The 11104-nt window shown below is 48.3% G+C and overlaps 1 non-coding gene across 1 annotated transcript; it reads right to left on the reverse strand.

Moving 5' to 3' along the window:
• Positions 1–2752: 2752 nt before the first annotated feature.
• Positions 2753–2825, reverse strand: TRNAK-CUU (transfer RNA lysine (anticodon CUU)). Its single transcript has one exon. It is a non-coding gene; the product is annotated as a tRNA-Lys (tRNA).
• Positions 2826–11104: the final 8279 nt, after the last annotated feature.

An 11104-nucleotide genomic window follows, 5' to 3' on the forward strand; every position in this document is an offset into this window, starting at 1 on the left:
GTGTTTCAAAATTCCCTCAATGTCGTGTATATGCCAAACCTCATATCTTGTTTTTTATTTGGAATATGCAACGTTACCCTTTTTCCACATCCCGTTGGGGCCCCGATGACTTTTATGTGTCCGGATAAACATATTTATATATATATATATCTATCCCCCTCACACACACACACACATATAGTACAGGGGCAGAACTTCACTCTCCATAATGAGGCCTCTATGTTACTCCCGCATACTCGAGTGCAGAGATAGTATCTTCGAGTAACTCCGGCATAGATGTAGTCAGCCCCCCTCAATTACTGGCCAAATATCCCTCTTACTTCGTCAAGAGTGGTGCGCTGCCTCCTGATTCCGTCTCTCCTGGTGCCGTGTAAACTGCCTGGATATCGTGCCCTCCGTATTTACACTTCCGCTATCGATTCACGTGATGCGTGCGAGTGACGATGCATGCAACACGTGACCTAGCGGCAGAGCACGCAATCAGCAGTGGGACTATAGCGCTAACCTCCCTAGTATGAACCAATATGGCGGAACCAGTCTTTGTATATAACGACCTCTTATCACGGAGTGAAAAAAGAAGAAAACCTTGCATATGGAAGTAAGCTCATAAGTCATGGATCCTATCAAGGCACATATCACCTCAGAAAATAGACCAATATCCTTGCTAGTATGATCAAATGTATTTTCAAAATGCCTTAATGTGTATAAACCTATTGTCACAGGATGTTAATTTAAACAACAGCAGCCACACCCCCAGGGATGGGCTCATTAATCAAATTATTAATTTCAGGGACAGTCTTGCCAGGACATCTACTCACACATTATTTGATGGAATATTTTTTAATGATGTTAGTGCTTCTATTCGATCAAAATGCCCCTCACCTACTATTCCAGTACATCCTCACCAACTTGTTCTTTTTAGAACTCCGAGAGGGATGGGTACAGAGAGACAAGGTGGAGCTGCAGAGAGGAAAGAGGCAGGGCAGGTGAGGAAGTCTGTAAATGTAAATGTGCAGGAATTTATATAGCACAAATCACCAAGCGGTCTCTAAGCACTTGCTTAGGGAACCCGTCCTGGTATTCCCCTGTGAGATAATCCGGCAGGGCATCCACAAGGTGAAAGCCAGGCATCCCGCCGCGAGGGGTCATTGTGGAGATTAAGCAAGCTATTGTGAACCCATGAATCGAGTATGCACTGGAGCGAGAATTATCAAGTCCATGGACTTTTTATGGACTCAAGACCCAGATGAGCTGGGAATTGAACCCTGGTCCCGGGCTGACCTCTGCTTCCAGGTCTGCCTCCTCTAACCAGTGAGCCACACTTCTCCACGAAGTCTGATTGACTACTTGTATTATTAAAATCTGGTCACACAGTGTGTGATTTAGACTTTGTTTAGAATGCACGAAAGTAGTGTGAAAGGCTGTATTTGAATGTGTTTCCCATGCTGGTAGCAGAATTAGTGCACCAGGACTTGATCGAGGTGCCTGTATTTGTGCTTGCACTGTTTGTACAGTTGCCAGACAGGTTTGTATTTTGCATTAAGCAGCCACGGCTGCTGAGCCAGTATTGCAGTTGTAAAATAAATGAAGTTTTTATTTTTTCTAAAAAGCATCTATTGTCCCTGTCTCAGCCTCTCCTGTCTACCTTCGCTTCCTGCGGTATCTCTCTTTCTCCCCTGCATTCTATTACTATCTAGCTAATGTTAGCTCATTCTTTGGCATTCCTGGTCATCCAGTTGCTCATGCTATCTTTGTTTCATTCCACACTAGTTCATGACAGCATTGTATAGCTATTTAATCACTGGTGGCACAGCACCCAGAATAATGTGCTGCATGGCTAAACACTTATAAGGTCCCAAAGGCGAGACCTATTGGCTATGCCAATGCTTGTTTTTATTGGCCTGACGAGTATTTATAACTCCAGGTCGGGAAAAAAATTATGGGAAAGAACAGCAGTGGAGTCTGGAATGTTGTCCCTTCTGGAACATTCACTAAAACAGAAAATGCAAAGAAATCACATAAAAAGTATTTCAGAGTTGTCTAAATCGTTTCTGAATGATTATTAGAGCAAACACAGGGATAATTGCCATGTAACAAAAAAATAGGGTGTCAAAAATTACACACATTATTTTTAACCACCCTTGTTCCAGAATTGTAAAACGTAAACAAGTGGACACTGGACAGTATTTTTTTTTCTAAAATAGGAGACAAACCTAGAAGATCCTGGTTTGTATTTTGTAGGATTTAACATTGAACCGAAGTGTGGATTGGCTATAAATGCAGCACAGGCACAGCCTCGCTGCCTTAATCTTTTCTGAATATATTTGTTTTATTATATACTAAACCTATCGCCTTTATTTTCGATCGCTAGACAAAGGAACCACGATTTAATTGCAAAGTAAACGTTTAACAAAAAAATTTGCCCAACAAAAAAATTAATGTGTCCTCATGTAATGCAACTGGTGCTATGTAAAGCGCTCTGATACCCGATTCGGGTCAAGTTCGCGCTATTATAAAACTGTGTAAAATTAAAATACAAAAATAAAAATTAGATGTCAGCAGTGCAACATACTATAAAAATACTGTACGAAATAGACCACGGCCAAAGCAACGGGCAAAGCAACATTTCCAAAAATACACCATAAAAATAATGTATACACATTTTTAATGCAAAACAACGCTCTTTTATTTTATTGTGCCTTAAGCATACTGTCTAAAGTAATACTAAATAAAATAAATACAAAAACAATTTCGCCCAACGTGGGGCTCGAACCCACGACCCTGAGATTAAGAGTCTCATGCTCTACCGACTGAGCTAGCCGGGCGCTTGCTTCATCATGGCATTTGTTTCATATTTAACTAATACAATGGAACCTACAGAACGCTGTTAAATGTCGAAGACATTTTGGTGTACGAGTGAATGTGCTAATTAGAGTACATTCTAAATGCAAGCAACATTCTTAAAGTTCATGTATAGACATTTAACTGGGCGATGATGAATATTGTCTTACTAAACGCAACATAAATAACGCTAAAAGCCTTAATTAAAAAAAGTGTACTATAGGACGGCACAGGGGTTCCACGGCACCAAAACTCGGACGATCAGAAATAAAGTAACTTTAAAAGGTTCCCGGTACCTAATTATTATGTAATAAATAGTTAGTGTGTCCTTTCTATAAAGTGCACCTTGTCTAATTTGCAGCGTGTATAACTATTGTTTTGGAACATTCATATAGTGCGTGCCGTTGAAGTGTTGGTCTGCATGGGGAGCATGCTACATCGTATAGGCTGTGTAGTTCGGTGTTGTTTTAGGAATGCTCGCCGGTTTAGGCATTGATATTAAATTATTGTTGCTTTTTACTGTCCACTTCCTTTCTATTTAAAGTCATAAATCCCACAATTCAACCACAGAATCTGTGGCGGGCTGAAAAAACCACTTGATTTAACCCCTTTTGGAAAAATAATCATTCCGGACAATAGCATGCGTTGGTTGCTAAGATCGCATGGTGTCTACGTCAATTCAAAGCTATTTTTTCCAAGGTGCCGCTGGCAACTCAGGATCTGATTTTCAGAATGAATTATTTTTAAGGACTTCTCTGAATTCACACAGACTGAGCATTTCTTAACCAAATTCGAAATGCGAGAGCCCATATAATGCCACCAGAAATCCTCTCGGACTGTTTTTCTAGTCATTGTTTCACCTAAATGGCCTTTGAGTGCAGGCCTTTTGAGTGCAATGGAAATAATGTTACCGCGAGTACCCAGGTGAGTGTGGTGTTGGGCCTCAGGCCCACATCTCCGGAATAATGGACACGGACACCTGGTGATTGTGGGTTAGTGACTGACCACGAGCACGTGCACCCGGGCCTTTTTATTAGCGGGGCCACGTCACTCGTGACACCCGTGATGGATGGGTGTGGGGTGCAGTGTGTCCAGCCCTCGAGGAAGTGGCTTGGGTTACAGCTTCCTGTGAGACACTAGAACGTGTCTCGCAGGACACTACATTCCTCCCCAACTTTATTGAAGGACAAACAAAGTGTCAGTCCAACCTGTGGGGAAGAAAACAAACGGTTACCTAAATACCACAGGGTCCATCAGCTTCTCGAGTCAGGTGGCAGGACGACATCAGACGTGGACTGGTGAACTTGGCTTCCATCAGGACCTTCTCGACGGGCACCCGTAATTTAACCTGAGGGACTCAGGACACGACCGCTGGCTTGGAGACGTCCGCTGCGTACCGTCCGTTCACTGACAATGTCCTGTCTTGGTGTCTTGCCTGGCTTCCTCTTGACTGCCGTCGGTGATAGTCTGTGGTGGGTTCTAACAGTTCTTTTTAGTGTGCTGCGTCGTGACCATGGATGGAGTCTCACATGTTGATTCACAAAGGTGTTACTGGACCGACTGTCCCTGTTGAAACGCTTGGCCAGGACCGGTCCCCTGACGGTGGGGCAATGTCTCTCCTCACTCTCCCGCCTGGGGAGGCCCGTCGTCGGGGTTGCTGCGGGACTGTAGGAAGGCTGCACTGGAGCCGCTGCTTGTGTGCCATCTGGTGGCAGCTGCAGGACCGCCGAGGAGCCGTTGCTTGGTCGCACGCACAACCCTCACGGGTGGATGGGTCTTGGTCAAGACTGGCACTCGCTGCCGCGGTTCCGGTGTAGGCCAGGTTCACAGGTGGCTACTGATTTCGTTTAGTCGGCTTGTTGGGTACTCGGGGAGTGGTGTTTGACGCAGGTGTTGATGGCTGGCGTGGTGATGGTTGCCAGCCATGTGGCGAGTCGGAATGACCGGTGATGGTGACTTGCTGGTATAGTACGGATGTCAGGATAGACCTGGGCAGCCACGTGCCTCCGCCTTGCCGATGTTGAGTGTCCGTGGCGGTTTAACACGTAGAGTGTGTTGATCCTCTCTTGCCTGGCTTGGGGCCACTGCCGACTCCATCTTGAGGCGGTGTGAGGACGGACACTCAGAGCAGATCTTCACCCGTGGCATATGCGGACAGGGGCAGGGATGCCACTTGACTTGGACTGCCGACACTTGGGGAGTGGCCGTTCACCTGGGGAAGCGTTGTGGAGAGACGCGGTTCGCGACTGCTGCAGCTTACATTCGGTTCTCCTGTGAGGCTGTGCCCAGGGACGGTGGTCCGCCTTGGTGGCTGTCGGATGTGTCAGGGTGAGCTCTTGGCTTGCTGTGAGTCTCTGGTCTTCTCCTTTCGCTGGTCTGTTCAGTCTACCTGTGTCTTCCGGTTTTTCAGGGTGACAGGGCTGTCACTCTTCTTTCTTCGAGGGCGTTGGGCTTGGACCTCGAGGCGGCGCTGTCATGGCGCCGGCTTCTGCCTTCACTCCGGCGCGCTTCCTGCGTGCTGGGCGGTGTGACGTCCAGTCGAGTGTCGCTGGCGTTGGAGCGCCTGTTGCTGTGGCGGCCGCCACGTGGAATGTGCGACTCCTCTCTTGCCTGTCGTGGGTCACCGCCGACTCCATCTTGAGGCAGTGCTGAGGAGGACACTGTGTCGCGGACACTGTGACGCTTCCGGGCCGCTGCGGGTGCGACTCCTCTCTTGCCTGTTGTGGGTCACCGCCGACTCCATCTTGAGGCTGGGTTGAGGAGGACCCTGTGTTGCTTTCAGCCCACTGCGGGGCTTCGCTGGTGCAGTGGGGACGTGGTCGCTCTCTGTGCTGCATTCAGCTGTGTTTCTTTGTGGAGAAGTCTCTCTCCGCTGGGCGCCTGCCCGTACTGTCTGGTTCGCTGGTGTGGTCTTCTGTGCGCTTCGGACCACGTGCGCTCCGTCTTCGCCTTCCGGTGCTTCTCTCAGGGCTTGCCGTCCTGCTGGGCTTCAATGTCTTTTGCTTCTTGGCACGTTCCTGTGCTGGGGTAGTCCTAGGCCCTTGGTACCTCCTTGCTGGGTGTGAGTTTCACATGTGTGCATTCATCTCGTATATTGGGCATGCTGCATAGGGACAGAGACACTGTAGGACTATCTTGTGCCCTTCTCTTGCAGGGCAGCTGGGTGCGGTCAGTTCTGGCACTGGTTGAGTTTTGCAGCCTCTGTTTCTATTGAGAAAGTGTGGCGCCGGGCTGTAGGTGTCCCTGTTTTCGTCTCTTAGTTGGGGTGGGGTTGGATGCATTCTTCCGTTGGCGCGTTTCCTTTCCTTTCTTGGGCGTTGTGTGCTCAGGCTGTGCTGCTGTGGGCCTTTGGTCCCGCTGTTCTGACAACTCTCTGCTGGGTTGACAGTCTCTCCCTTGTGCTTTGTTGTTGGCTTCCAACAGTCTCTTGGCAGCTTGTGTAGCTGTGGTAGGCTTGGACTTCCTAAGCCCTTTGCTATGTGGGGCTTCGAAAATTCTTCCTTTCAGCCACTTGGCAACGCCTTTGGCCCCTCTGTGCCGTGGTGTTGGGATCAGTGCTCAGTCTCTTCTGGCTGTGGCTTGTTGCCTTTTGGCGTTGCTGCTTGAAGCTTGACTTGTTGTGTTCCCTTAATTGGATTGGGCTTACCAGGCTATGCAGTCTCTGGGCTTCCCGGGTGGGGGCAACCAGTTTCTCCCCTTCTGTCGGCAGCGGTCTCGGCTGCGCTGGGAATGGTGCTCTGTCTCTATTCGTCCTTTACCTTGTGGGTGACTGCAGTGCGGTATGGTTGCCCCTGAAGACACACAGCCGCTGTCAAGGGCTCCGTGTGGATGGGTGCACTTGATGGGAGGCACTATCCTGTTTCCCGTGTGTGTGTGGGTATTGGGGCTTTTCCTCCTGTCGGCAGCAGCGCCTGGGCATGGATTCTGGAGATGCTTGGGTGCAGATCCTGAGCAGTCGTTAGGTGGCGCTGCAGCCACCTGTGCTGTGAGTCCACGGCAGTCTGTCTCACTGATACTGTGGGCTGTGCGGCGGTGCAGGCATGCAGCCACTGGGGGCGCTGCACACAGGTCTCTGCAACGTTTCTCCTCCTGTGGGGCATCCAGATCATGCGGGTGCAGGACAGCCTATGCATTCCTGTGGGCTGGGATTTCAGCAGACGCTGACACAGCACGGCAGGTCACTGCCACGTATCCTTGATGTAACAGTGGGGGTGCGGTACTAGTGGCACTGTCCCATTGAATGTAGGCCTCAGCAGCGTCCCTGACGCCATGGGCCTCGGGCTGGGGGCACTGATTTTGCTTGGCCCTCTCTTTTAGAGTTCCGGCGGCTGCCCAGATCCAGCAGGTTGTCCGCCCCCCATGAGTCTCGCGGGAGCAGATGCAGAGGGGAAATGACGGCTCGGCAGGCACGGCTTCCCGCTACCTGTCGCTATCGGGCAAGTGTCATTGGTGAATGGGGGCAGACACGCATTTGTGGTGGGTGTGGGATAGTCTCTGCTCCCTGCAGGCGGGAGCTATAGTAGGCGGCTGACTCAGTAGAACCGGCGCCGCTTGGCCGGTTACTGCCCTTGTTTCATGCACGCTCGGTGCTCCTTGTGTATTGCAGCTGCCGGTAACTTTGGGGACTCAGCTACTGGTGTGGCGCTTTCTACCAGCGGGGTTTTTACCATTAGCCGGAGCGACTTCAGAGTCTCGGGTGTGCAAACGTCGTTCATTATTAATTAATTGATCGTGGTCGCGCTGCTGATTTTATTTATTTGCACACTTCAAACTGGCCGCGGCAGCCTCCCTCCTGCTGCGGGCAGGCTTTCCGGGTTTCAGGTGTTGCAGGAGACACGGAGATGTACGCAGTCTCTTCGCCCTGCAAGTAGCTTTCGCTGGGCGCCAGGTCGCCTGGTTTGTGTGCGCGCCTTACTCCTTATCATCGGGCACCAGGCTGCGCATCGCTGGGAATGCTAGGTTTGATCTCACAGTGTCGGGGCAGCTTGCAGATGGTTGCTGGCGCCTTATAGCCGGAGGAGGCACTGGGCCACTGGCCACGTTCACCTCACTGCCACTCCGCCTGTACAGTCACACTTGCCTCCTTTTGCGGCTGTGATCGCCTTGACCCTGGGGAAGCGGTGCCAGTAGCAGGGCGAGGTTTGCACGCAGTTCACCCATGTAGCCTTGCTTTCCCTCACCACCTCACCTTGATGCGAAGCTGGCAGTCTTCGCCCTGTGACGCTGCGGCCACTTCAGAGGCTACAGCCACGTTGCTGCGGGCTGTGATCGTTGGTGCTTCGGGCAGTGGGTGGAGGGGGGGCGTACTCGGCAATGTAGCAGCACTTCACCTCTACTCTCCCATGTCCTGTGCCGGCCGGCGGCTGCCTGGTCATGCATTGCGGGAAGACAGGTACCGGTACCTCGGCATATATTTCCTCTCGGGGGTACGACAGATGCAGCCCGTGTGCATGCGGGGTCTGGACCCGCTCGTCGCCATTGTGGTGTTGGGCCTCAGGCCCACATCTCCGGAATAATGGACACGGACACCTGGTGATTGTGGGTTAGTGACTGACCACGAGCACGTGCACCCGGGCCTTTTTATTAGCGGGGTCACGTCACTCGTGACACCCGTGATGGATGGGTGTGGGGTGCAGTGTGTCCAGCCCTCGAGGGAGTGGCTGGGGTTACAGCTTCCTGTGAGACACTAGAACGTGTCTCGCAGGACACTACAGTGAGGTACGATGCACCCTTCCTTTAACTACATATCGCCACATAAGGGCAAGACCCCCTTACCTTGATAAAAATATGTCTGCAATTCATGAGATAGTATTATTTTGTGAGAGCAGTCTTGAAAACAATACCCAACAATCTTCTGAATAACATCATACTGCCTCCATCCACCCATCTTTGGTAAATTTCGCTTCACACAGCCCATTTACACAATTGACTGATGCCACAACACATTCCTCTATGTGACGTTTGCGTGGGCAATCTCCGTAAACCTAGAGGGCCCATCAGCAGCATAATTGAACACTCTGGGAATGTATCTAACTTCAAAGTTATATTCATATAGTTTGGTCAAAATTCTAACTAATCTGGAAGATGCTTTTCCTGTGCCATTGATAAATCAAGTAAAGATTTGTGATCAGCCCTAATGGTGAATCTGCAGCCCCACAAATAGGTATTCAAGTACTCAATTTCCCAAGAACATGCCAAGTTCCCTCTCTCAATGGTAGAATATCACTTCTCAGCTTCAGCTGGGGCGCTAGAGGCAGATTAATATTTATTGCAGAACTCGATGCTCTCTGGTACAAGGCAGCCCTAATTACTTCCTTACTGGCATCAACCCAAAAAATACAATGTGCGGTGATGCAGCGCCAAGGGCAAATTTACATATTCTCCCTATGTCACAGATTCGGAATCACAACAACTCATCCATACACTCATTCATTGGTGGGGCCCATAACACCAACATGCACTCATCTCATTCAAATCCGGACACAGGAGAAAAAGCGCTCAACATGGGGGACACCTTATTACCAATCAGGATTACATTTCTTCACATTATATACATTATATACATGTGCACCTATAGAATCCTGACCTTAACATCAAGGCACTCCACCACTTGGTTGATGGACCAATTAGTTGGACTGGTTGATGGTGAATTCGAACTAGCTAAACTCAATTAAAGCCTAGGATACATTTGATTATTTTCTGTAATCAATTAAAGAATCACAAACTCATTTCTTAGTAATTCAAATTTTGTTTAATAATAATTCTCTATTGCATTAGCATTTATGCACTACAGGTTCATATTACAACTTCGGTTTATTTCAAAGAGAAATTGAACATCTAGTAAATGAGTATAGATTTAGAGAGCGCATTTAATAGTTACCAAATATCAAACGTTGGCGACCCTCTGAGAAAAACAGACAATTATCCGCATTCTCTGGTACAGTCTCCGGGATAAATGACTGACCCACAGCAAAGATGAAACCATCAGACGAAATAACCTCCCGCGAATCAAAGAAACCCAAGGCGAACCATGGAAATCTTCACCAGCTCAACGCAGACCCAATGCCAAGAAACATCAGCCCGAATGATGAACCCCCCCCCCCCTTGGGCGGATGAGGGTATTTTATACCCTCTTAACCTCTTACTTCAGTTTTACATGCTACAATTTAGGGGTAGAGAAATGTTCTGATTGGACAGCCCGGGGTGAATTTATAATTCTTTTAAAAGATTCCCAGGGTAAACTGGTTTTTCATGAGACTTGGCATAGCAAAGCACACATTTTATATTATTCATTCGGTTCACAGGCGAAAGTTCCGAAAGTAACGTTTGGAGTAAAAGAAAGCATCCTAGTACAGGTTCGGCATTGTTCCCTTGGTGGCCCACACCGTCCATCAGTTGGTAACCCTCCACGCTCATATCCTTGACAACGAACACGGTGTCGCAGAGCTGAGGTCACTTGGAGGTCTCAAGAGCCATCCGATTCTGTGCAGAAGTCATCGCGCTCACATGACGGCGGCTTCATAGGACCTCCATTTTAAGTACTGCGGCCTAGTAGGCCCGAAAGCCAACTTAAGCAAAAACAGAAATAACAATAATTAAATATATAGAAATGAAGATTCTAATGTTTAATCCCACACAAATCCCAATGTATATTAGTATTTACCTAGCTTGCAGCAACATTCAAAGCAATAATACTCACCATTCAGTGGTACTGGAAGCACAAACCATCACAAAAGCAACATAAATCATTCAATGTTCTATTTCACCACAATCTAAGGTTAATTTACGTACCATAGTTTTTTTTTTGTTTAAATCGTTTTTATTAAACTTTTCTTTATTTTGTTCGTTTTTGCACATTTCTCAATAAAACATATAGTCGGAAAAGCACTCATGTAATAGATGGAAAAGGGGGGAGGGGGAGAAGATGAATTGCCAGTAGCAAGGTACATTTGACTAGTAATAACATGGCAATGAAATTCAGATGGGATCAGTTACATCAAGACTAGTGACAATATCCCAAGAAAGGCAGAATGGTGTTGACAAATCCCAGCATTGGGTAGTATGCAAGGAATTCAGGCAATAAAACATACAGGCAGGGTAGTACTTATATAACAGATGGAGAAGGAGAGAAAATTGGTTGTCAGTGATAAGGCACTCAGGCTAATAACATGGCAATGAAAGTTCAGAGTGCAGGACTTGCATCAAAGCTTGCGGCAATGTCTCAAAAAAGACAGAGTGATGCTGACAAATCACGGCATCAAAT

The sequence above is a fragment of the Triturus cristatus genome, chromosome 3_1 (genome assembly GCF_964204655.1).
Source record: "Triturus cristatus chromosome 3_1, aTriCri1.1, whole genome shotgun sequence".
Taxonomy (NCBI): Eukaryota; Metazoa; Chordata; class Amphibia; order Caudata; family Salamandridae; genus Triturus; species Triturus cristatus.